Here is a 23,023-nt window from a genome sequence, read left to right as displayed (position 1 = left end):
AAGATTCCTTTTTCATCTATTGAAATGATAAATCCATTTATAGAGTGAATTGCACAGGTTGATTTCCTATTGATAAAAAGGATTCATGTGTCCAGTTTAAATTCTTTGTATGGTGTATCAACTTTGGACACATCTTGCCAGATCCAATTTGTCAAGACTTCATTAAAGTCTTATCTCTGATGAATATTTGCCTGTAGTTTGGTAAGCTATAGTTTTTTTTTTAATTCACTTAGTGTTTTTATTCTTAGTGAGCTATTATTTGAAATCAGATCTTGGCAGCTTTTCAAGTTATGGGCTTAAGTAACCCACTTGCTTCAGCTTCCCACAAAGGTTTATTAAAGGCATGGATTACCAAGCTTTAAGATTATTTTTATGGTAAAAATTAGAAATATATAGTCTATATATTTTATGCTTTTCAGCAGTAATGGAGTTAGAACTCAGGGCCTTCTGATTCCCAAACAGATGACCTACCCTGGAGCCACGCTGCTTGCATCCATGGTTTTTCTCTCTAGCGTGACTTCTTTCATGACTCAGAAGGTGATGTAGTTGAGTGAAGGCTTTCTCACAAGCTTATAGCTTATAGCGAAGCCATGGGCAGAGAGGCCAGACTGAGCATATCTGCACTTTGCCCACTGACAGCACTCCTGCGGCCTGAGGAAGACCATCTGCCTCCTGAGGTTTTACTCAGAGTAAACCATCCGCTACGAGGGGGCGTGTCGGTGGGCGGGGCCGGGGCGGAGCTGTCTTCCAGAGGCGGCGCAGCGGCAGGAAGCTCCCGAGCTTCCCACGGAGTCAGCGACCCCGGAGAAAGCTCCCGGGACTGGGCCGGCCGAGTGGCAGGACTCAGCGTTCTGATTCCGGCAACTTCCGGGCGGCGGAGCTCTGCCCCTCCTTTCTTTTCTCTAGGTCAGGTCTCCTTCTGGCTGCGCTGGACCTGCGCACGCGGGGGACTTCTGCGTCCGGCCCTCCAGCCTCCCGCAGCGTCCCGCAGCGCCCTGGCGGGCAGCAGCCTAGGTGGTAGCGGCGCGCTTGGTGCTCGGCGCCAGCACCTGCTACTGCCATCTACAGGCTGAGGCGGGGCCCGCGGCGAGGCGGCCGGGGGCATCGGCTGAGCCCCTCTGGATCTGCAGGTAAGGCGGGGGGTGGGGGGTGAGGGGGGGGCCTGCCCGGCAGGTGTATGGCAACTGACACCAAGGCCTCCCTGGCCAGGGCGGGCCCAGTGGCTCCTCTGAGCTCGCAGTGAAATCAGCGGCCCAGCGGGAGGAGGGCGGGGAGCCCCAGTGGAGAGGGCAATCGCCCCCTGAGAGAGTGGGCAGTCCTGAGCCACCTCCTGGCATCAAAAAGATGGCCCCAAAGTCTTCTGCCTGCTTCAGGCGTCAAAGCAGAGGACTGCCAAAGGCCTGCTGATGGCCTCCTGCTTTAAAGCTTGCTGTGGGTCTTTGTGCTGTGGAAGGGATGCCGGGACTGTGGTGGGGACAGCGGGTGGGAGGGGGTGGGCGGGGGCTAGAGCCAAGGATGAAATTCTACTTGTGCCAGCATGGGGGCTGTTCTGCCTGCAGTTTATCCCGCCTGGGGGGGAGGGGGAGGGAGAGAGATGCTGGAAACTGGAACTATTGAGAGAGAGAGAGACAGAGAGAGACAAAGAGACAGAGACAGAGACTGAGAAGAGAGGGAAGGAGGAGGAAGAAGAGGAGGGGGAGGGGGAGGAGGGGGGAGAGGAAGGAGAGGAAGAGGAGGAGGAAGGGGAGGAGGAGGCTGGAAACTGGAACCTTGCCTGTGAGAGACACTGGATATAGGTCTGTTTACAAGGTTGTCTGCTGGATATGGGTCTGTTTAGAAGGTTTAAATCGTCATGGTTGAGTTTGAGGATATCAATTTTTGCTAGGAAAGCATCCAATTCTTCCAGGTTCTCGATTTTGTTGGTGTCAAAGTTTGCAAAATAGTCCCTTATTGTGTTCTGGATTTTGATTGTTTCTGTGGTGATGTTACCTCTTTCATCTCTGATCTTGTTTATTTGGGTAGTGCTGCCTTTGTTTTTTGGTCAGATTTGCTAGGGGTCTGTCTATCTTGTTAATTTTTTCAAAAAATCAACTCTTCATTTTGTTGATTCTTTCGATGGTTTATTTTTACTCTAAGTCATTTAATTCTTATTTGGTTTTAGTTATTTGCTTCCATCTATTGGCTTGGTGTTTGGCTTGTTGTTCTCTTTCTGGGAGCTTAAGGTGATCCCTTAAGTTTTTGAGTTGCTATTTCTCCAGTTTGTTGATGTAGGTACTCAGAGATATAATTTTTCCTCTGAGTACTGCCTTTGCTGTGTTCCAAAGGAGCTGGTACTTTGTGTGCTCATCTGAGTTTAATCCCATAAACATTTGGATCTGTGTTCTAATTTCTTCAATGACCCACTTATGGTTCAGCAACGTGTTGCTTAGTCTCCATGAATTGTGGGATTTTCTGTGGTGACTGTTTGAGTTGAGCTCTAATTTTATTCCATTGTGGTCTGAGAGAATGTAGGGAATGATTTCGATACTTCTGAGTTTGTACATATTTTCTTTGTGCCCTTTGTGTGATCTATTTTGGAGAAAGTTCCATGAGCTGCTGAAAAGAATGTGTATTCTGGTGTTGCTGGATGGAATATTCTGTAGATCTTGGTTAAGTCTAGTTGGTCCATGCAGTTGTTTAGTTCTGAGGTTTCTTTGCTTCGTTTTTGGTGTGTTGATCTGTCCAGATGTGACAGTGGAGTGTTAAAGTCTCCAACTATCAATGTGTTTGGATCTATGAGTGTTTTTAGAGTCAGTAGTGTTTGTTTGATGAAGTTGGGTGCTCCTGTATTTGGGGTGTAGATATTTAGGATGGTTATATCCTCCTGTAGGAGAGATCCTTTTATTAGTATGTAGTAACCTTCTTTGTCTCTTCTTACCTTTTTTAATTTGAAGTCAATTTTATCTGATACGGGGATTGCAACTCCAGCCTGCCTATGGGGGCAGTTTGCCTGGTAGATTTTATTCCAGCCTTTCACTTTTAGAAGATATTTGCTTTTGCTGGATAGATGTGTCTCTTGGAGGCGGGTTCATTTCTCTATCTTTATTGTAATCTTGATTATTTTCCATGTGTAGTATATTTTCCATGTGTAGGACTTTCTGTAAAGCTGGTGTGATGGAAATATATTGTTTCAGTTTTTCCTTACTGTGGAAGACTTTTATTTGACCATTTGACCTTCAGCTATGAATGAGAGTTTAGCTGGGTACAGTATTCTTGGTTGATAGTTTTTTTTGTTTTGTTTTGTTTTGTTTTTAGTGTGTAGTATACCTCATTCCAGGCTCTCCTTGCTTTCATGGTCTCTGCTGAGAAGTCTCGGGTAATTCTGATTCATTTTCCTTTATATGTGATTATTTTCCTCTCCCTCGAAGCTTTAAGGATTCTTTCCTTGGACTGCATTGATCCTGTTTTGATCAAAATGTGTAGGTGGGATGTCCTATTCTGATCTGGTCTGGTCTGTTTGGGGTTCTAAATGCTTCTTGTATCTGGATAGGCCTATCATTCTGGATATTTGGGAAATTCTCAGCTAATATTCTGTTAAATAAGTTGCCTATTCCATTGACTTCTTTCTCTAGGTTTTCCTTGATACCTCTTAGCCTTAAATTGGGCTTCCTGATTGTATCTTGGAGCTCCTGGAGTGATCTGTTTTGCTGATTGGATTGGTTTTGTATAGTTTTTTGTTCTTTCTCCATAGATTGTAGGGAATCTTCAGTTCCTGAGATTCGATCCTCTGCTTTATCTAGTGTGCTCTGTAGGCTAGCTACTTGATTTTTAATCTCCCTTCCTCTTACTGGTCTTTCTTGATGGCTTCCAGGTCTTAAGTCCTGTATGGACTTCTTTACTTCATTAATTTGGTTCTAAGTGCTGTCTCTCAAATCTTTTAGCTGGGTAGCTCTCTTGGACTCTTGAAGTTCATTTATCTTTCTATTTGTGTTGGCCATGAAATCCTCTATTACTTTATGGACGGATTGATGTATTAATCTTTGGTTCGCCTCCTCATGCTCTAGAATAGCTGTCTGAAGAGATTCAAACTTTTCATTTAACATTTTTATCAGTAGAGTTTGTAGAGCATTTTGAGGGTTCTCTTCTAGGTCTTTGATTGATTGCTCTGCTTCCTTCTTGTTTGGAGTGGGAGATGAGATTCCCTTGTTTGCCATCTTTCTTGTGCTTCTTCTGCCCATTTTGGTTGGAAATGCCAATTTACAAGCACCAGTGAGCACCATTTAAGATCCAAAGCAGACCTTACCAAGCACTGTTGTATAAATCTTAGAAGTTCACAGTTATATACAGATATCTTCCCTCTCTTTTTTGTATATAAAAGCAAATTTGGTGTGCCAGAAGAATACAATTTTTTTTTTTTTTTTTGGCCAGTCCTGGGCCTTGGACTCAGGGCCTGGGCACTGTCCCTGGCTTCTTCCCGCTCAAGGCTAGCACTCTGCCACTTGAGCCACAGCGCCGCTTCTGGCCGTTTTCTGTATATGTGGTGCTGGGGAATCGAACCTAGGGCCTCGTGTATCCGAGGCAGGCACTCTTGCCACTAGGCTATATCCGCAGCCCCAGAAGAATACAATTTTAATGTAACAACCAACCCCGAACCCTGTATTCAGTAGTTATTTATTTACCATTATAACCCTATGAGCAATTTTTATTCTCATATTTAGTTCTTTTTGGACTAGTGGGATTTCTCTATGAACCTCTTTGACTCACTCGTATTGAACAAGGATACCCTCTATCCTATAACCAGGGGTCAATGGAGTCTGGAGGTCCTAGAAGTAAATTTAGGAGGGTAAGTTAGGGGTATTGAAGAGAGTAGAGTAAAATGAATGGGGGATGATGATTTTGGTTTAGTTTCAGTGAAATGGAAAGGTGGAGAAGAGTAGAATCGGTAGAAAGAGCGAGGTTAAAATAATAGACAAAATGGAGAGTCAACAGAAAAGAGTAAAGGTATTAGTCAAAGGAAAGTAATTTTAAAGGGGGTGGATCTACTCTGACCCTCCTCCCCTAATAGTTAAATCCTGGGGCTCTGTGGTTAGCACAGCTTGCAGGTAGGACTTAGATGTCCTCTGTAGTTGGGGGAAGCTGAGCAATCTCCAGAACCGTAGCTCCTCCCATCTGCTGTGGTACTGCTGCCTTTAAAGTCTGGCTCTGAATAGGCTTGGACTCAGCCAGGTGGGGTGCCTGGGTCCTGGTTTACCTGGCTGAGAGCTGCTTGCCCTAGGGGAGGTTCCTCCCTCTTGGGCAGGGTGACCTCCTGGGCAGAGCTGGCTGTGGAATTCAGCTGTTTGCTGGTGAGACTTGGGCTTTTGTAATGGAGCTGTTTATCTGTCTCAGGAACTGTTTAATCTCCTGTCTGTTTGCTCCTTCCTGCCAGTAGCTGCTTGCCACTTTGGGTTTGATTTTAGAAATTCCTGCTGCTGGAGAGTCGGCAGCCACCGAGTCAGCGGGGCACCACTGGCTGAGTTTACCTGAGTCTGTGAGTCTCAGCCCGAGGAGAGATACTCCCAGGTGGGCAGAGGGATCGTCTTCTGAGCAGAGCTAGCTCTCACTGTTCAGTTACTCTTGCCCTTTGCAAAGATGGCCCCTGTAATGGAGTCACCCCCCACAAGGGAGGGGATTCCTGGTTCCTGCTAGAGTCCACCACTCAGTCTCCAGCAAAAAAGATGATAAAAGGATGGATTTATTGGGGAAGTAAAAAGCAAACCGACTGGCCAGAGTCGCAGCCCATACTCGAGACCTGGAACTGCGACCACGTGTTGCCTTTCAGGCCTGGTTATATAGGCAAACATCACATAGTCAAACCTGCCACACGCAGGTGGCCAATGGGGTTACCACCCTTACAGAGCGTGCTATGTCATATGCAGGTGGCCAATGGAGTTACAGTCTGTCTCCCAGTATCTGTTTGAACCAACCTATTATTCTAGTTAGAATTGTATTTGGTAGGGCTCCCAGGATGCAGGTGAATACGCCTACTCATGGGAGGGCACAGGTTTAACCTTGAACATTCCTTGAACCTTCCACATCTCAAGAGGTCAAGTGCTTTACACAATCTTATCACAGCAAAGGGGAACTTCCCTGGATAGGGCGGGGAGATCTTAGTGAAGATGGAATTGGCTTCTGCTCTCTTTAACTAATCTTGAATGGAGTCAATCTGATACCCCTCCAACAGCCAATGATGGCGCTGGCCAGATCTGACCTCCCTATTACAGCTCTTTCATCCTTGCTTTCCCCAGGCCTGCTTTATTTCCAGTCTGCTCTGGCCAGGTCTATGCCAGAGGCAAAGATGGCACTTTGCTCTGGTGATGGGGGAAGGGCTGCCTTCTGTGGATGTGAGTGAGAATGTCTTTCATGGGGTATTCACACTTTCTCTGCTATTTTGGCCCATTTCATTGTGTATATGTACTACATTTTCTTGATCCACTCATCTACTGAGGGGCATTGGGTTGGTTTCATATTTTAGTTGCAGTGCTCAGCCTGCTATTGGCATCTGTCTGCCGCCGTCTGGAGGATTTCTTCATGGTCGCCACTGTGTGCTTTAGGTGCGCGGGGTGTGGGGCGCTGTGCCAGCGCTAGTGTGGCGGCAGGACACCACCTGGAGCTCAAATCTGTGTTTTCAGGCCAGCAAAGTCGATATTTCCTTTCTGGCCAGAATCCCTGTACTGTTATAACTTACTTGGGCTGTCTTTCTAGGAGTAAAAGTTTCTCTGGGATGGGAAAACTGCGATGTCGGAGGGAGCTTAGCTAGGGCTCTGCTGCTCCTCAGCTGTCTTCCTGGAAGTCACTTTTGAGACCTTTACAGTTAAGTCTTTGAAAAATGTTTCTTAAATTCATGATTTTTTACTTTTAAAATTATGGGTGGAAGTAGTGTTGTGCCAAGTCGTGAAACCACCACCAAGAAGACCACCGAGACTCAGACATTCCGAAATGCAAAAGCAAGGCAAGGCTTTATTTAAGCGAGCTGCAACTTGGGCCTCGTCCTACCCACCGACACAGCGGAGGTTAGGAGGAAGCCCCGAGCTGTGATTACACAGGGCTTATAAAGGGAAAGAACAAGGTTACAAGAATCAGGTGTTCAAGCAAGCAAGATTAGGACACAGGTACAAATCTGATTGGCTCAGGGTTCGATTCTAAAATGGGGTTCACGTGGTAAAATGGGGCCGGACTTCAAAGTCTGGCACTTCATTTCCCCCTTTTTCTTTTTGGTACCTTGGGAGCCAATCATGGCTCCATTCTGTCCATTTCAATGGCTTGCATGTCTAGGGGATGATATAGAGGTAAGTCATGGGCCAGTAGGGCCCAATGTAGTAACCAAAGGGCCTGTCACCATTTCTTACAAGTATAGTCTCTGTACCTCTGTTTTGCATTCCTCTAGTTTATCCTGCCTCATCTTCCCAAAAACAACTCTGGTCCCTCGGTTTTAAAGGGGTGCTGATGGGTGAAGATCATCCATCTTCTGTAACTCTTCAGGCTGACTCAGGGGCGTTGAACCTTACCTAGCCAGGAACATATAACCTTAACTTTACCTCTCTCTCTTAACTTTAACTCTCTCTCTCCCGTTCCTGTGTAGGAGCAGACCAGACAACCCCGAATATAGAGTGGACTGGACGGGCGCCCGTTAGAAGGGCCTCCCGGTCCAGTCCTTCAGGTTCAGGGTGGTAGTGGGAAGCCTGAGCCCCCTGTGGAGGGCTTGAGGTGTTCCCCAAGTCCTCCAGGACTGCCCATATGAGCGTGTCCACTCCGGCTGGTCCTTCACTACCTACAGGTTCAGATTCAAGTGGCTGGCATCATACTGCAGTCTTGAACATGTTCATACTCACACATGCACACACACATACCTTTTCAAAAGATCTTAAAGTGCGCTGAATAAGCATCGGCCGTACATTTTAAGGCAAAAACTTTTAACAAATGATTTTAGCATTCTCCAGCCTCATTTTCCAGGGCTTGATAGTTTTAGTAAAACATTTTTAGTCTTAGTAAAACATTTTAGCACACCAAATCATTTTCTGCTTAAGAAGGCTGGGTGGGGGTCCCCCTAGAGTTCTTTGTTTGCGGACACTCTCACTGATTGACTGATTGTGGGTTGTCACCTGTACCTCTTTCCAGTGAGCTAAAGTCAAGTCCAGGGGAGTGGAAGGAACATTCCCCATCATCCGTTTGTCAGTCAGGCACAGCACAAGAAAGAAACACACAAAAATAACCACAGGCACAAAGACCAGACAACATTTACAGACAGACTTAGGGAGCCGCGGCTTACAGGTTTGACTGTGTCTGTCCTGCCCCTGTGAGGAGGCAGACCACACAGTCTCACTGTGCCTCTCCTGCCCCTGTGAGGGGGAAGACCACACAGTCTTGAGGCTCTCTCTCTCCCGTTCCTGTGTAGGAGCAGACCAGACAACCCCAAATATAGAGAGGACTTGACGGGCGCCCGTTAGAAGGGCCTCCCGGTCCAGTCCTTCAGGTTCAGGGTGGTAGTGGGAAGCCTGAGCCCCCTGTGGAGGGCTTGAGGTGTTCTCCAAGTCCTCCAGGACTGCCCATATGAGCGTGTCCACTCCGGCTGGTCCTTCACTACCTACAGGTTCAGATTCAAGCGGCTGGCCTAAACAGAAAACAAAACTACAAATCACACAGACACAGACACACAGAATGAACAGCGCTATTTTCTTACCTTCGGAGTCTGGGGTCTCGGGGGTCTCTGGGGCTATTCCGGACGAAACCCCAGATGTTGTGCCAAGTCGCGAAACCACCACCAAAAAGACCACCAAGACTCAGACATTCTGAAATGCAAAAGCAAGGCAAGGCTTTATTTAAGCGAGCTGCATCTCGGGCCTCGTCCTACCCACCGACACAGCGGAGGTTAGGAGGGAGCCTCAAGCTACAATTACACACGGCTTCTAAAGGCAAAAAACAAAGTTACAACAATCAGGTGTTCAAGCAGGCAAGATTAGGACACAGGTACAAATCTGATTGGCTCAGGGTTCGAGGCACCCCAGGGGTGGTCAGAGTTAAGCATTCCCAGTGGTTAGAGTTCTAGACCGACTGGGCCCTAATGGGTCTGCTCACAGGGCCTGCTTATCTCAGGTTCACGTGGTAAAGTGGGGTTCACGTGGTAAAGTGGGGCCTGACTTCAAAGTCTGGCACTTCAGTAATACTGAAGGTACAGGAGCTCAGGGTGCTAGTTGATTATAATGATCCATGTGGTCACTAGTCTTATATGTAATCAGAAAGTATGGGCTTTGTGCTCATTGAGCTAGACCTGCATTCTGAGCTTAGCTGTCATAGATACTGGAACAAGTTCTTTTTTTTTCCATTAATTTATTGTCAGAGTTATGTACAGAGGGGTTATAGTTTCATATGTGGCGCAGTGCGTACATTTCTTATCCAACATGTTACCTCCTCCCTCATTTCCCCCCCACTTCTACCCTCCCTGTTTCCCTCTCCCCCTTGAGTTGTGCAGTTGGTTTATACCAGATAATTTTGTAGGTATTGCTGTTGCCTTGGTTTGTCTTTTTATCCTTTGTCTCTCGATTTTGCTATTCCCTTTCCCTTCCCTAGTTCCAATACACATATATGCAATATCCAGGGCACCAAAATCACAGTGACATCAGAGGTTAAACCACAGGAAAGAAAGACAAAAGAAAAAGGGCATATTTTCAAATGGTATGTTGAAAATCACAACAGTGTTAAACCACTTGTTTCCATAACTCGGAGTTTATTTCACTTAGCATCATTTTATGTGTTCATATGTACGTAGCTATTGAGCTATTGTGCTCTTCTGCTAGGATAGTCCTAGACGTGTAGTAATTATTCCTGATAAGGGAAACCATAAAGTCTGTGTTTCTTTGGGTCTAGCTCACTTCACTTTGTATGATTTTTTTCCATGTCCTTCCATTTCCTTATGAATGTGGCAGTGTCATTCTTTCTGACAGAGGCATAGAATACCACTGTGTATATGAACCACATTTTCTTGATCCACTCATCTACTGAGGGGCATCTGGCTTGGTTCCATATTTTAGCCATTACAAATTGTGCTATGATGAGCATAATTGTGCTGGTGGCTTTAGTGTGATCTTGTAATCTTTTGAGTAGATGCCCAAAAGTGGGGCTTCTTGGTCTTAGGGGAGCTCTATGTTTACCCATACTGCTTCCCAGAGTGGTTGAACAAGTTTACACCCCCACTCACAGTATAGTAGGGTTCCCTTTTGGCCACATCCTCTCCAGCATCTGTTATTATTAGTTTTCTTGATAATGGCCATTCTTATTGGAGTGAGGTGGAATCTCAATGTTGTTTTGATTTGCATTTATTTTATGGCCAGTGATTTTGAGCACTTCTTCATGTGTCTCTTGGCCATTCTGGTTTCCTCTTCAGAGAAGTCTCTTTTTATGTCTTTAGCCCATTTGCTGAGGGGGCAGTTGGTTCTTTGAGAATTTGTTTTGGAGGAATTTAATTTTTTTGAGTTGTACATAGATATGAGGCCTTCCTCTGTTTGTTGTATGGCCAGTAAAGATCTCCCAATCTGTGGACTTTCTATGTATCTTGCAAGCTATAGCCTTTGCCATGCAGAAGCCCTGCAGTTTGATGCAATCCCATTTGTCCAACCTTTGTTTGATTTGTTGTGTTTCTGGGTCTTTGTTAAGAAACTTTCATCCTGTACCAAGGAGCCCAGGTGTTTCTCCTATTCCTTCTTGTAAAGTTTTCAGGGTATCTGATTATTACCTTAAGGTCTTTGATCCATTTGGAATTGATTCTGGTGCAGGGTGGTATATAAGGATCTAGCTTTAGTTTGTTACAGATGTTGAACCAGTTTTGCCAGCACCGTTTGTTGAAGAGGCTGTCTTTCTTCCATCCTATTTTTTTTTAGCTCCTTTATCAAAGATTAAGTAGGCATAGGTCTGTGGGTTAATTTCTGGGTCTTCAGTTCTGTTCCATTGGTCCTCAGACCTGTTCTTGTGCCAATACCAAGCTGTTTTTATTACTATAGCTTTGTAATACAGCTTGAAGTTTGGTACTGAAATTCCTCCAGCACTGTTCTTTCTGCTTAAAATTCTTTTTGCTATTCAGGGTCTTATTTGGAACAAGTTCTTATCTGTATAATTGGAATCATGATAATACTTCATAAAACTGATATGGGGATTAATTCACCAGCTCTTAGTAAGTGCTCAATTAATAGTATATCTTGTCTGGATACTTGATATGTAGCAAAGTACTCTTTTGTGATACTGCTGAACTGGGTAGGATTATTGACAGAAGTTGTCAGAAGTTAAAAGGAATGTCTCAGGAGTAAGAAAACCTTGACTATCTGGAAGTAAGAAAAGATACCGATGATTAAATAAATCTGCTAAAGAATAAGAACAGAAAACCAAGAGTCATGCTTAGTTTTCAGTCCAGTAAGAATACAGATATGACATTTTGATTTTTTTTTCCATTAATAAGCTCTCCTTTAAATTTATCACAGGCTCTGTTACTGTCAAGGTCCCATCTTCTCCTCAAACCTATTTACAGTTATCAGGAAAAGAGGTTGATATGAACCCAGAAGTCAATGTTCAGGAAGTGGCTGAAGATGATAAAGATGATGGTGTAACAATTATTGGTAAGGAGGCTGCATTTTCCCTTGTATGGACTTGCTACTGTTGGTTTATAAGTAGAAATATGGTATAGTTCACTTCGGTCATAGTCCTTTTGTTCTTTTTCATTCTCACATTTAATGTTGACAGTTATCATAGCATGATATAGACAATTAGTTTGAAAAGACCTGCATAGATTATTTTAGAACCCTCCTTCCTGCTATCCTAGATAAAACTGATTTGAAAAATTGTCTGGAATGGCTGCTTTCTAATTCTTGGACTTAACAGGCAACATGTGATGCAAGATTAAAGATAATGTTACATGATTAAATAGAATTTTATTGAACTTATTGGTTTGCTTTTATAGTACAGCAAACTCTCAGTCCAAAAAGATTCATGTATTTTCCATTACATCCAGCTACACAGATTGTTAATACTATTTTTTTCTTATAGATACAATGTTTTAATAAGCACTATAGTAAATGCTGGTGGATTTTCTATTAAATTGTCACAGAATGGCATCAAGAACACTGAAATTACTCTGTAGGAAGATGCTTATTACTTCATAATTATTATGAAGCTCCTTAAACTACTTGTTTTTATTTATTTGTTATGTCTTGCTGGTTCTGACCAACAAACTCTGCATAAAGAAATGCTCATGCAATAATCTATCATATTTACTATCTCAGTATCAAATAATTAATATTCCAACACCACCTGAAGTGAGAAATGGGTTTATTGACAAGTATTGTTAGTCTGAAGATCTCTTCCCCAACCTCTGCTTTTATAGGCTCATTGTGGCCCAGGGCTTTTTAAAGAGATACATTCTAAGAGATAGATAGCAAGCAATCAGAAATATGAAGATAAGTACCTTCAGGGCTTTATACCTGTCTTTTGACAGGATTACTGCAAAAGGTCAAACACTCAGACAGTATCATTCAAACACCAGCCAGATCTGCAGTCAATTACAGTCTCCATAGTGTTCTAGAGTTTCCACAGGGTCCTGTGCTTGGACCCTTATTTTCTAAACCAGGAAGGGCCAAATTAAAAAGAGGTCTTTTGTACTCAGTGTACTCAGTGTAGCAATCAAGGTTACAGTTGGATATTGTACTTCATGCCTAGGATTTCAGCTACATGGGAGACAGAAATAGGAGGCTCACAGTTCAAGCCAAATCCATAATACTAGCCTAAATCTGGCCTGAACAAAAGCAGGCAACCCTATCTTAAACACTAGCTAAAACTAAAAGATTCCGCTGGGGGTGGGAGGAGAGACATGGCTCAAGTAAGTATAAGACCCCAAGTTCAATTCCCAGTGCTATCAAAAAGAAGGGAAAAATAGATACTGATTAGCAGAGTCTTAGAGTTCTGGAGGGCACTCTGCACAGCTGGACCCCTGGTAGCTCTGGGCATTGTCTCTGAGAGGTATATTAAGGGGTTAGTGTGGAGGGTGCTCATATGAAGAGGCAGCAGTCTTTCTTAGAGCAACTCGTATTTTCTTTTCATCTTTAAACTATTTGGTCCCCAAAAGGCCTCAAGCCTTTATTTATCATGTAGATGAAATAATTGAAGCAACTCAGAAAATCAGAGCAGTTTGGTTTCCCCCACCACCATAAGACTTCCACTCTGAAACTTAATTTTAGAAATAATGAGCAGCTTTATATGTGACTTGTTGTTATAAGCAGCTGAGCTCAGCTCATCTGGGCCTTCCTCAGAGAGCCTTTGAGGCAGAGAAGCGGAAAGACTACCCTCTGTGCTATGAGGTTTGCATTTTTTCTGTAGCATGACTTCTACTGGGTAATTTCTACAAGAAGCCAGGCCAGTAAAATTTAGTCCTCTAGGCTCAGGCTTCCCACAGGATTTTTATGTACCACGCTGTAATTTTATTTATTTATTTATTTATTTATTTATTTATTTATTTATTTAGGCCAGTCCTGGGCCTTGAACTCAAGGCCTGAGCACTGTCCCTGGCTTCTTTTTGCTCAAGGCTAGCACTCTACCACTTGAGCTACAGCGCCACCTCTGGCCGTTTTCTATATATGTGGTACTGAGGAATAGAACCCAGGGCTTCATGTATTTGAGGCAAGCACTCTTGCCACTAGGCCATATTCCCAGCCCCTGTAATTTCATTTTATTTGATTTCCTGTTCCATGGTTTCCTTTGCTGTTGCTGTCACTGATAAATAGCTCTCAGCTGTATAATTCTTAGAGTGATTTGTGTGTATAATATGCTGTTCTGAGGTCAAAGGAAAGCCCAGGACTTCTCAGGCTAAGATATTTATTTACCAAAATACTAAAACTTATGCACCACATGTATTCTTTGGTAGTGTGTCCTCTGATTTTATTTTTTTCAGTACTGGGAATAGAACTCAGGACCTTGTACTACAGCACTTTACCATTTGAGCCACACCCTGGTCCTTTTGCTTTCTATTTAGTTTGCTTTGCAGATAAACTCTCATGATTTTCTTGGCAGGCCTCAGATCCTGATCTTCCTATTTTCACCTCCAGAGCAGCTGGGACCATAGATATGAGCCACCATACCCAGCTTGTTTTTTATATAAGGTCTTTTTTCCAAGTTGGCCTTAAAATGCAGTGTTTTCTGAGTAACTGGAATAACAAGTGTGCACACTACATCCAGTTATATTCTCTTAATTTTTATTGAGAACTTTCTCAGTTTTGTATCCATATATGGGACATGTAATAGTCTGGGAATGGTTTAGGTAGCATTTGTAATAAGTTGACTTCACTATTGGGTTTTAGACTTGGTTCATCAACTTAAATATGAAATTTGATTGTGGCATATCAAACCTCCAGCAGAAATGCATGTGGTACAAAGTCTTTCTCAACTTCACAATTTACATATTCAGAGTATTAGAGTTAAGTATTCTGCCAGTCAAAGGACTGGTGTTTGTCCCTATCAATTTAGAAGAGAAACTGGCACAACTGAGTTCACTTAATTTTAGTCCATTTGTAAATATGCAGCATCTAATAATTTATTTGTTATCAAACTAAAACAATGAGTTAGAATTCTCAGCTTATATTTGAACCAAAGAGTTATGTAAATAATACTTGGTGATTTATGTTTTGTGGTTTATAATGGTAAGTTGGTTTATGGGTTGGAGAAAAGGTTGAAATGGGGCAAGCTTATATGAGGCTATTTTTTAAATCTAGAGATAGTGTTTTTTCTAAATGAAAAAAAGTACAGTCTTGATATGGCTTTTAGAAACAATACTATTTTTTGAACACATTGAGACTTTGCTTTTATCTAAGCTTGTAGCACATTCATCAGCTAGGTAAATCTACTCAGGAATCAGTTTTGCTTCTATTCATCCGTAGGCTTTCTCTGTAAAGGCCACTAGTGTTTATATGACATTCTTGAAAAGACAGAGAAAAACAGTGAAGTCCTCCCGGCAAGATGAAGTTAAACAGACTAAGTAACATCCTATCAGAAACAAATGACACCAAATTGAAGGATTTGACTCAGGTCCTCATGCTTGTGCTCTACCATTTGGCCACAGCCCCAGTCCTTTTCTTTTTGTTTTTCAGGTAGAGTCTCATGCTTTTGCTTTTGTAGTCTCATACAGTGATCATCCTCCCAAAGTATTTAGGATTGCCAAAATGTGTCACCAAGCCACCTTTTATTAAAACAAAGCAAAACAATTTTCAACACAATAGACATCAGACAATGAAAGAAAGTGATCACTGAAGAATGAAAAACAAATGAGAAGAGGTCTGCTGATAGTAGCCCTGCAGTTTACCACAACTAATTCAAGTCTCTGCCTTGATGGGAATTACCAGGCTACTATTCAAAGTAAAAGGAACTACTACAGAGCCTGGAAGATTCCTTGAGATGAGTCTATAGAGACAAAGTGCTAGAGACTAGAATGTCATGCTCATACAACTCTAGGAATAATGTCTATTCCACCCACCAGCATGGAAACAAAAGTCCTAACTCATGGGGCTTTGAGTAGAACACTTGAATAGTTGGAAGCAAATTGTCTTAAATTGGTCACTACTCCAGAAGTGGGTAACAGACCATAAAATCTGAGGTGAAATACTTGCCAGGTGCCAGTGGCTCATGCCTATAATCCTAGCTACTCAGGAGGCTGAGATCTGAGAATGGTGGTTCAGAGACAGCCTGGGCAGTAAAGTCCACGAGACTCTTATCTCCAATTAACCACCGGAAGTTGTGCTGTGGCTTCAAGTGGGAGAGTGCTAGCTTTGAGCAAAAGAACTCAGGGATAGCACCCAGGCCCTGAGTTCAAGCCCCATGACTGACAAAAAAAAAAAGAAATACGTAAACTTTCTAAGTAACTTAACCGCATCCTCAATATGCTCAAGATTTATGAGACTACAGAACTATTTAGCACCCAACAAACAAATTCAAAATGTTTAACATCCAGTCAGAGATTAGATAGTCCAAGAAATAACGTGATCCATAATGAAATCAATAATCAATTGAAACCAACACAGAACTCACACAGATGTTAGAATTAGTAGAGAAGTAAATAAAATACTTATAAGTATATCCCATGTATTCCAAAAGTTAAGACATGAGAAATGATTTTAGGAAAAAACCAAAATTGCATTTTTTAAAACTGAAAGCTGAGGGGCTGGGGATATAGCCTAGTGGCAAGAGTGCCTGCCTCGGATACATGAGGCCCTAGGTTCGATTCCCCAGCACCACATATACAGAAAACGGCCAGAAGCGGCGCTGATGGCTCAAGTGGCAGAGTGCTAGCCTTGAGCGGGAAGAAGCCAGGGACAGTGCTCAGGCCCTGAGTCCAAGGCCCAGGACTGGCCAAAAAAAAAAAAAAAAAAAAAAAACTGAAAGCTGAATTACTAGAATTGAAAATGCAATAGATGGGATTAGACATCATCAAAGAAAAGATTCGAAGAAGGGTGTGTACAATAATTTCTTAAGCAAAGCTTACTGATTAGATTCCTGCTCAATACCTAGATTACTGTTAACTTTGTTATTAGTATCCCATGTATTAGAGGAGAAATTTAGTGGATACTATTAAAACTAACTATATTTTGTCTAAGTAAAAGCTTCCTGTGAAAATGCCTTGAGTTGTGATTTTGTTGAAAGTAGTTAATATTGATAAAATGAAGTATTTATACTTTGGAGTGGAAATGGATAGGGCGTTAGAGGTTTTGTTTGTAAAGTGTATGTGTTAAATTAATAAACTTTCAGAGTAATTTTTTCATGTTTGTGCATAAGTGTATGGTTTATTTTTCTAGTCAGCTGCTAAGCTTTGTGAGGGAACCAACTTGTCTTTACATCTTTGACCTTCCCTGAAATACTTAATATGGTGCTTCTAACAGTGCAGGGTTTATGGTATTTCTAATGTGAAGGCGGGAACCCTGCAACCTTGAGGCTCTGAAGTATATAATAATCTAAACTGCAAATAAAGCAGCAGTGGAAGGTTTCTCTGTATTAGATGTATATTAACAAAGATTCTTACAGGGTTAGGAGTGGGAGTGGGGAGGGAAACAGGAAGAAGCTTATTACTTTATAGTCTATTTTTAAACAAGAGAATTAAATTTTGAAAATTACTCTCCAGAGTTCTTTTTGTACTACCTAATGCTGATTATATTAGGTGTGTTTAGGGCTAAGCAGACAGAACTTGGAGAGTATATTGGTTAGATCTGAAATAAGGATTTTGAAAGCAAATGTCAGAATTAAATGTCAGGAAACTCTTTGCCCACTTAGTGGAAGCCACACAGTAATAAAGTAACTATTGTCCCATTTCTTGGATAGGAAAAAGCTTCTCATTTTCACAGGCAGTGGGACATCAATTAGGAACAAGGGTTTAGACCCTCCACAAGACTTTTTGTAGGGAAGATGTATTAATGAGTTAGAGTAGAGTGTTCACAGATCCAAGCCAAAGTGTCAAGATCTTTCAGTAAATTAGTTTTTGACAAGCTAGAGAAAGCTATTTTCAAGCAACCTAAATGGAATTTGATAAACTTTGTTGCTTCTTGAGTATTGTCACTGAGAAAACATCATTTATGTTTTCCTTCTGCCAAAAGTAGTAACACTGTGTTTAGTTTCTTCTGATGCAGAAGGAAATGGGTAGAAGATCTTGTCCATTAGTAAGATTTGCAAGATTGGGAAGTTGATGAGTGATATGTTACAGAAAAGGTTCCAGGTATTAAGAAAGCCTAATTATTATGCTTTGTTTTAAACATTCACTGGTGTTAAACAACACTGCAGTTCTTTCCTGAAGAGTTTGAGTTATTAGAAAAAGAAATTCAGAACCTGGCTCTGGTGGCTCATGCTAAGCTAACTCAGGAGGCTGAGATCTGAGGATCTCAGTTCACAGCCAGCCCAGGCAGGAAAGTCTGAGACTCTTATCTCCAATAAACTACTCAGAAAAAGCTGGAAGTGAATAGTACTGTGGCTTAAGTGCTAGCGTTCTAACCTTGAGCAAATAAGTTCAAGGACAAAGTTCAAGCCCTGAGGTCAAACCCCAGGACTGGCACCAAGAAAAGAAAGAAGAAAGGAATTAAGGGATTTCGTATTAAGGGATTTCGTACTAGGGAAATGCCTTTGGGGTGCTGGGTATCTCAATGTTCTGACCTACCAAGTACAGCACAGGCACAACAAAAGAAGTAAATAAATAAAAATTGACAAGGAGTTGAAGAAAAGGGGGAACTTTCTAACACAGGGATTTATAAAATGCAGCGAGAGAGATTATAACCAGTTTAGTGAAACTAAGGAGAACGGGGGTCTAGATAATACTGAAGATATGGCAAGAGCAGGGAAACCCCTGAGGAAGTCATGAATAAGGCATGCAGCTGGGTTCCAGGAAAGATGGAATGAGCAGAAGCCTAGACAGGATTAAGGCTGGAGCAAAAGGGAAAGAAAGCAAAGAATCAGAAAAGAATCACAAAAAGCAGTTGAGGCAAACCCCAGTGGCTCATCTCTATCATCCTAACTACTCTGCAAGCCAACTCTAGAGGACTTGGGGGACTGAGTTCTGAGAGAGCACATGAGGCAAGGAACCAATGGTGAAGCAACACTGCTCACCTCCTGGCCAAGATGTGAGAGAAAGAGGAGCAGAAGGGGCCAGGCGACACTGCCCCCCTTCAGAGGACCTGAGACCTCCCTTGAGGCTCCACCTCTTAGTTTCTGCTGCCTCCAGAAGTGCAAAGCTGAGAGCTAATCCTTTCACACATGGGCCTTTTGGGGGACATTCCAGGTCCACCCTGTAGCAGAGGGCTAGGAGGGAAAGATTGCCAAGGGAGACAGGAAAGGTTTGGGACTGATGGATGCGATCATTGTCTTCGTGAAGAAATGGTTTCATCGACTTTTACATATATCAAAAATTGTTACATTGTGTACTTCAAATACCTATTTTGTCAATTATACCTCAATAAAGCTGTCTCCAAAAAAATAAAGTAAATGTTAAAACAACAACCAAAAAGAAAAAAGAAGAACAAAACCCAGAAAGGCTTCCTTTCAGAGTTCTTGTAGTAAATGAAAGGAGGGAAACAAGCTCATATAACCTCTTTACAGCTCTTTCCCAAGTCTTTACTATCTTCCTTAAGAGTTTGAGCATTCTAAGCGATTTGAAATATATCGCTAAGATCTATGTGAGTGTATATTGCTCATGTCCAAGTATAATTGTATGCAATTTTGTATTCCAGGCCACATGAATCAAGCAAAGAGATGTGAAAACTGGATTAATGCTACTGCCCCAGAAAGCATTGTACGTTTCAGAAATCAAACCTGGTTTCAGTCCCTGAAACTGCAGAACTAAAGCATTTGAGTTCTTATTTATGTTTGTAAACAATAGCAGACTTGCGATTGTAGAGAGCTTCGAGCAGCTGCGCCCTGAAATGGCGCCGGCTTCCGCCCTCCGCCCTCCTGACGGTGAGTGCTCTCTGTGATAAACACTCCTAATATGGTTAAAGCTTGGACTCTGGCTTGCTTCCACGTACCTGGACCTATCGGTAATCCCCACGTAGCTTACCGGGATTGGCTACCCAGTCAGCACTTATGGCACTTAAGGCCAAGCGGGAAGCCCCCGGGGGAGGAAGAGGAAGATAGAGAGAGAAAGACTGTTTCAAGGTTCTGGAATAAACTGCTTAGAGAAGAATCCGGCGTTGTGTCTTCCTTGCTGGCCGAGGTGGATGCGACATGCGATGATGATGCTGCAAATACCACTGTTCATATGAATGTTGAAAATAAAAACAGCATTGGGAACAAGTACTGGTGAAATGTTTTAGGAGGCCTCTTAAAAGTTTGTATTTAGCTACTGTATTTTCTGTTGTTCTGTAGCAAATTATAGTACTTAGTCGACTTGTTCTTTGGGGATATCTAAGGGATATCCTGCCAAAGGATACCTGGATGCCACACAGTTCTGACCCTTATATTGGGAATATGTTTTCCTTGTAAACATATACAGAGATTTGATGCATTTTCCATAATAACTAAGCACTTGTATATACCCTTGGAATATCAGTTACCATGGCAAAATGAACAAAATGAACATACCCTTTTCTTTCATGATTTCACAGATAAAACATTACTTCTTACTGTAGATCTTTGTAACCTCAGCATACATATTTTTCTTAGCTGCTATTTTCTTTCCTGTTCACTCAGAAGAAACACTTTCTATGGCTTTTCTTTGGCATATCCAAATTGCTAGTATCATTAATCTTGTGCTCTGGGGCCATTATTAAGTGAGATAGATGCCACCTGAACAGGAGTACTCTGGTGACACTAACCAAGATGGCTGCCAGGAGACTAATAGGCAGGTAGCACATACAACATGGATACTCTGGAAAAGGCATGATTCACATCTTGACTGGGACAGGCTGTCATGCTCCTCAGAATGGCACACACAGTTTGAGACTTACCAAATATTTATTTCTGCAATTTATCAACTGTAAGTAAGTAACTGAAACCATAAGAAGCATGACCCCAAATAAGAGGGGACAACAACTGTACCACAAAATTAGCAGCTTAAAATAACACAAGCTCACACTTCCGCAGTTCAGAGCCCAATTTAGCCGAATTTTCTACTGCAGTTATGACAGAATCCAGATGTTGGCCAATCTGAGTTCTTCCAGAGGCACTGCGGAGAAACCTGCTTGCAAATTAATTTAGACTGCAGCCAAAGTCAGTTCCTTATGTTTGTAGACAGACATCCATTCTCTTGCTGTCAGCTCAGTCACACAAATCTAGAGACAAGCCATCTCCATTCTATGCAGTCCCCTCTGTCTTCAGGCCAGCAGTGATATGCTGAGCATTCATTTCTCAGGCACTGAACATCTGACTTCTTTGAACCCTGGAGAAAACTGCTTTTAAAGGGCTCACTTAATAGGTCGGGTCTACCCAGGATAATCTATCTCTGTTTTGCCATGGGAATGGTAATACATCCCCTTTACAGTTCTCACTCAAGAATAGATTATACAAAAATTGATCACAAAGGGCAGCTATCTTAGAATTCTTGCTATTGTAGCTCTCATGTGACGGGTGTTCTACTCAGTTCTTATGGCATCACGGTAAATTTAAATTGTGAATGTTGTATGTGTGAAGCAGTTGCTACTCTTCTTAATTGTATTTTATGTCAATTAAGATTATACCCTTAGAGGAAGTATTCAGTTATTTATTGCCTAATTTATGATTTTCCCTTTTTCAGTGGAATACTATATAGTTATTTTGTAAATTGTTTCAAACTTTGTCTACTTCTGAAGCTTCAATTATACAGTAGAGCTATTTATTGAATATTATTTTATAATGAAGTCAATTCTTAAGTATTTTTAATAAACTTTTCCAAATACTGTGATTTATATAGTCTTCTGTTGTTAATTGCTATGCAGTTCTGTCTTTAACTCCTTATTTGTAAAAGAAACAGTAGCTTGTGGGATGTCTCAATGTCCTCTCATTAAATCTTTATGAAATCAGAATTTACCCAACTGAGAGATACACATATCTGATATGGTTATGATATGGAAGTAAGGAGAGAAGACTAGATCTAAGCAATATAACAGAGGACATTCTTTGGTTTACAAATGTGTCTTAAGTTGTTAAGGTCTAGAAAAGTCTTACTTCCCTTAGATAATTGGTCCTTGATTTCCTTTGTGTCCACATTTGATTTGTTTTTGCTTATACTTAACACCTTTATTAAGATTAAGTGTCTTTATTTCTTTGCTTTTGCTACTTTTGTTAGGATGCAGCCCATACACTTGATATAGTTTGTGGGCTATATCAGCTTTGTGTTAGCTGCATTTGAGGCTGCTGGTCTTTGAGACAAGAAGCCCCAGTCCACTGATTCTCCAATAAAGACTCACAGTTTGACCCTTTAAGCTGTGGCTTCTTTGTTTCTCATGACTGAGTTCTCCTCTAACAGTATGTGTTAAAGTGTTAAGGAGAGGGACCTGTGAGACAATGAGACATTTTATAATTTTTTTTCACCCTCGTGCAATTACATACACATTTTTATGACAAAACAATAAAGCTGATGAAACTAGCCAACCACAGCCAGAAAGGTCAGTCCAGTAATGTTTAAAGTTACTGATGAGTTGCATGCCAGTGATTCATGCCTATAATCTTCGTTACTCAGGAGGCTGTGATGTGAGGATCGTGGTTCAAAGTTAGCCTGCACCGGAAGTCTGTGTGACTCTTATCTCCAGTTAATCAGCAAAAAGCCAGAAGTGGAGCTGTGGCTCAAGTGGGAGCAAAAAGAAAAAAAAGCTTAGAGATGGCATCCACAGATGACCCTCCTCCTCGTTGGCGCTGGGTGGCTTATACCTGTAATCCTTGCTACTAAGAGGCAGAGATCTGAGGATTGCAGAAAGTCCATGCCACTCTTATCTCTAATTAACCACCAGAAAACTGGAAGTGGAGCTGTGGCTCAAAGCAAAAAAAATCTCAGAGACAGCTCCCAGGTCCTGAGTTCAAGCCCCACGAACAATAAGAAAATAAAGAAAGAAAAATGTATGTCTATGTCTTTTATAATAGAGCCTCACGCATCCTTAAAGTTGTGGTTCAAACTTTGACTCCTTTTCCTGTCTAGAAAGAAATCAATTCCTTCTCAAAGGAAAAAAAAAGGCACATCTCAGGGTTGTTTCCTCTAACTATAACCTTAGATTTGATCATCTCATCACAACTATTGGGTTAAAGTTTAGGGATCGCAATTATTGATACAGAATTAATTATATTGATATTGGAAATAAGAACAGCAAATGTGATGCTGCATACTTACATTGAGACCAGGCCCGTGAAATCAAATGAAAAGTTGCCAAGTTCTAGGTTTTTTTGTTTTTATTCTAGAAACTGAAAGTCAGACATTGTTTCGTCTTCACTGCTGTCTGACTCTCACATCAGAGTGGCCCTTGAGTTTTAGGCTGCTATGATGGCTTCTAAGAGGCTTGCCATTGCTGTCATATCCAAACCAACGAGGAGGGTTGCTAGA

The 23,023-nt window shown here is 42.0% G+C and overlaps 1 long non-coding RNA gene across 1 annotated transcript; it reads left to right on the top strand.

Moving 5' to 3' along the window:
• The first annotated feature begins 856 nt into the window (after positions 1 to 856).
• On the top strand, positions 857 to 19,388 carry LOC125347087. Its single transcript, XR_007210099.1, has 3 exons — positions 857 to 1,130; positions 11,487 to 11,621; positions 19,248 to 19,388. It is a non-coding gene; the product is annotated as an uncharacterized LOC125347087 (long non-coding RNA).
• Positions 19,389 to 23,023: the final 3,635 nt, after the last annotated feature.

The sequence above is a fragment of the Perognathus longimembris genome, chromosome 2 (genome assembly GCF_023159225.1).
Source record: "Perognathus longimembris pacificus isolate PPM17 chromosome 2, ASM2315922v1, whole genome shotgun sequence".
Taxonomy (NCBI): domain Eukaryota; kingdom Metazoa; phylum Chordata; class Mammalia; order Rodentia; family Heteromyidae; genus Perognathus; species Perognathus longimembris.
Note: the sequence above shows the minus strand (reverse complement) of the source record. Positions and strands in the feature narration are given on the sequence as shown.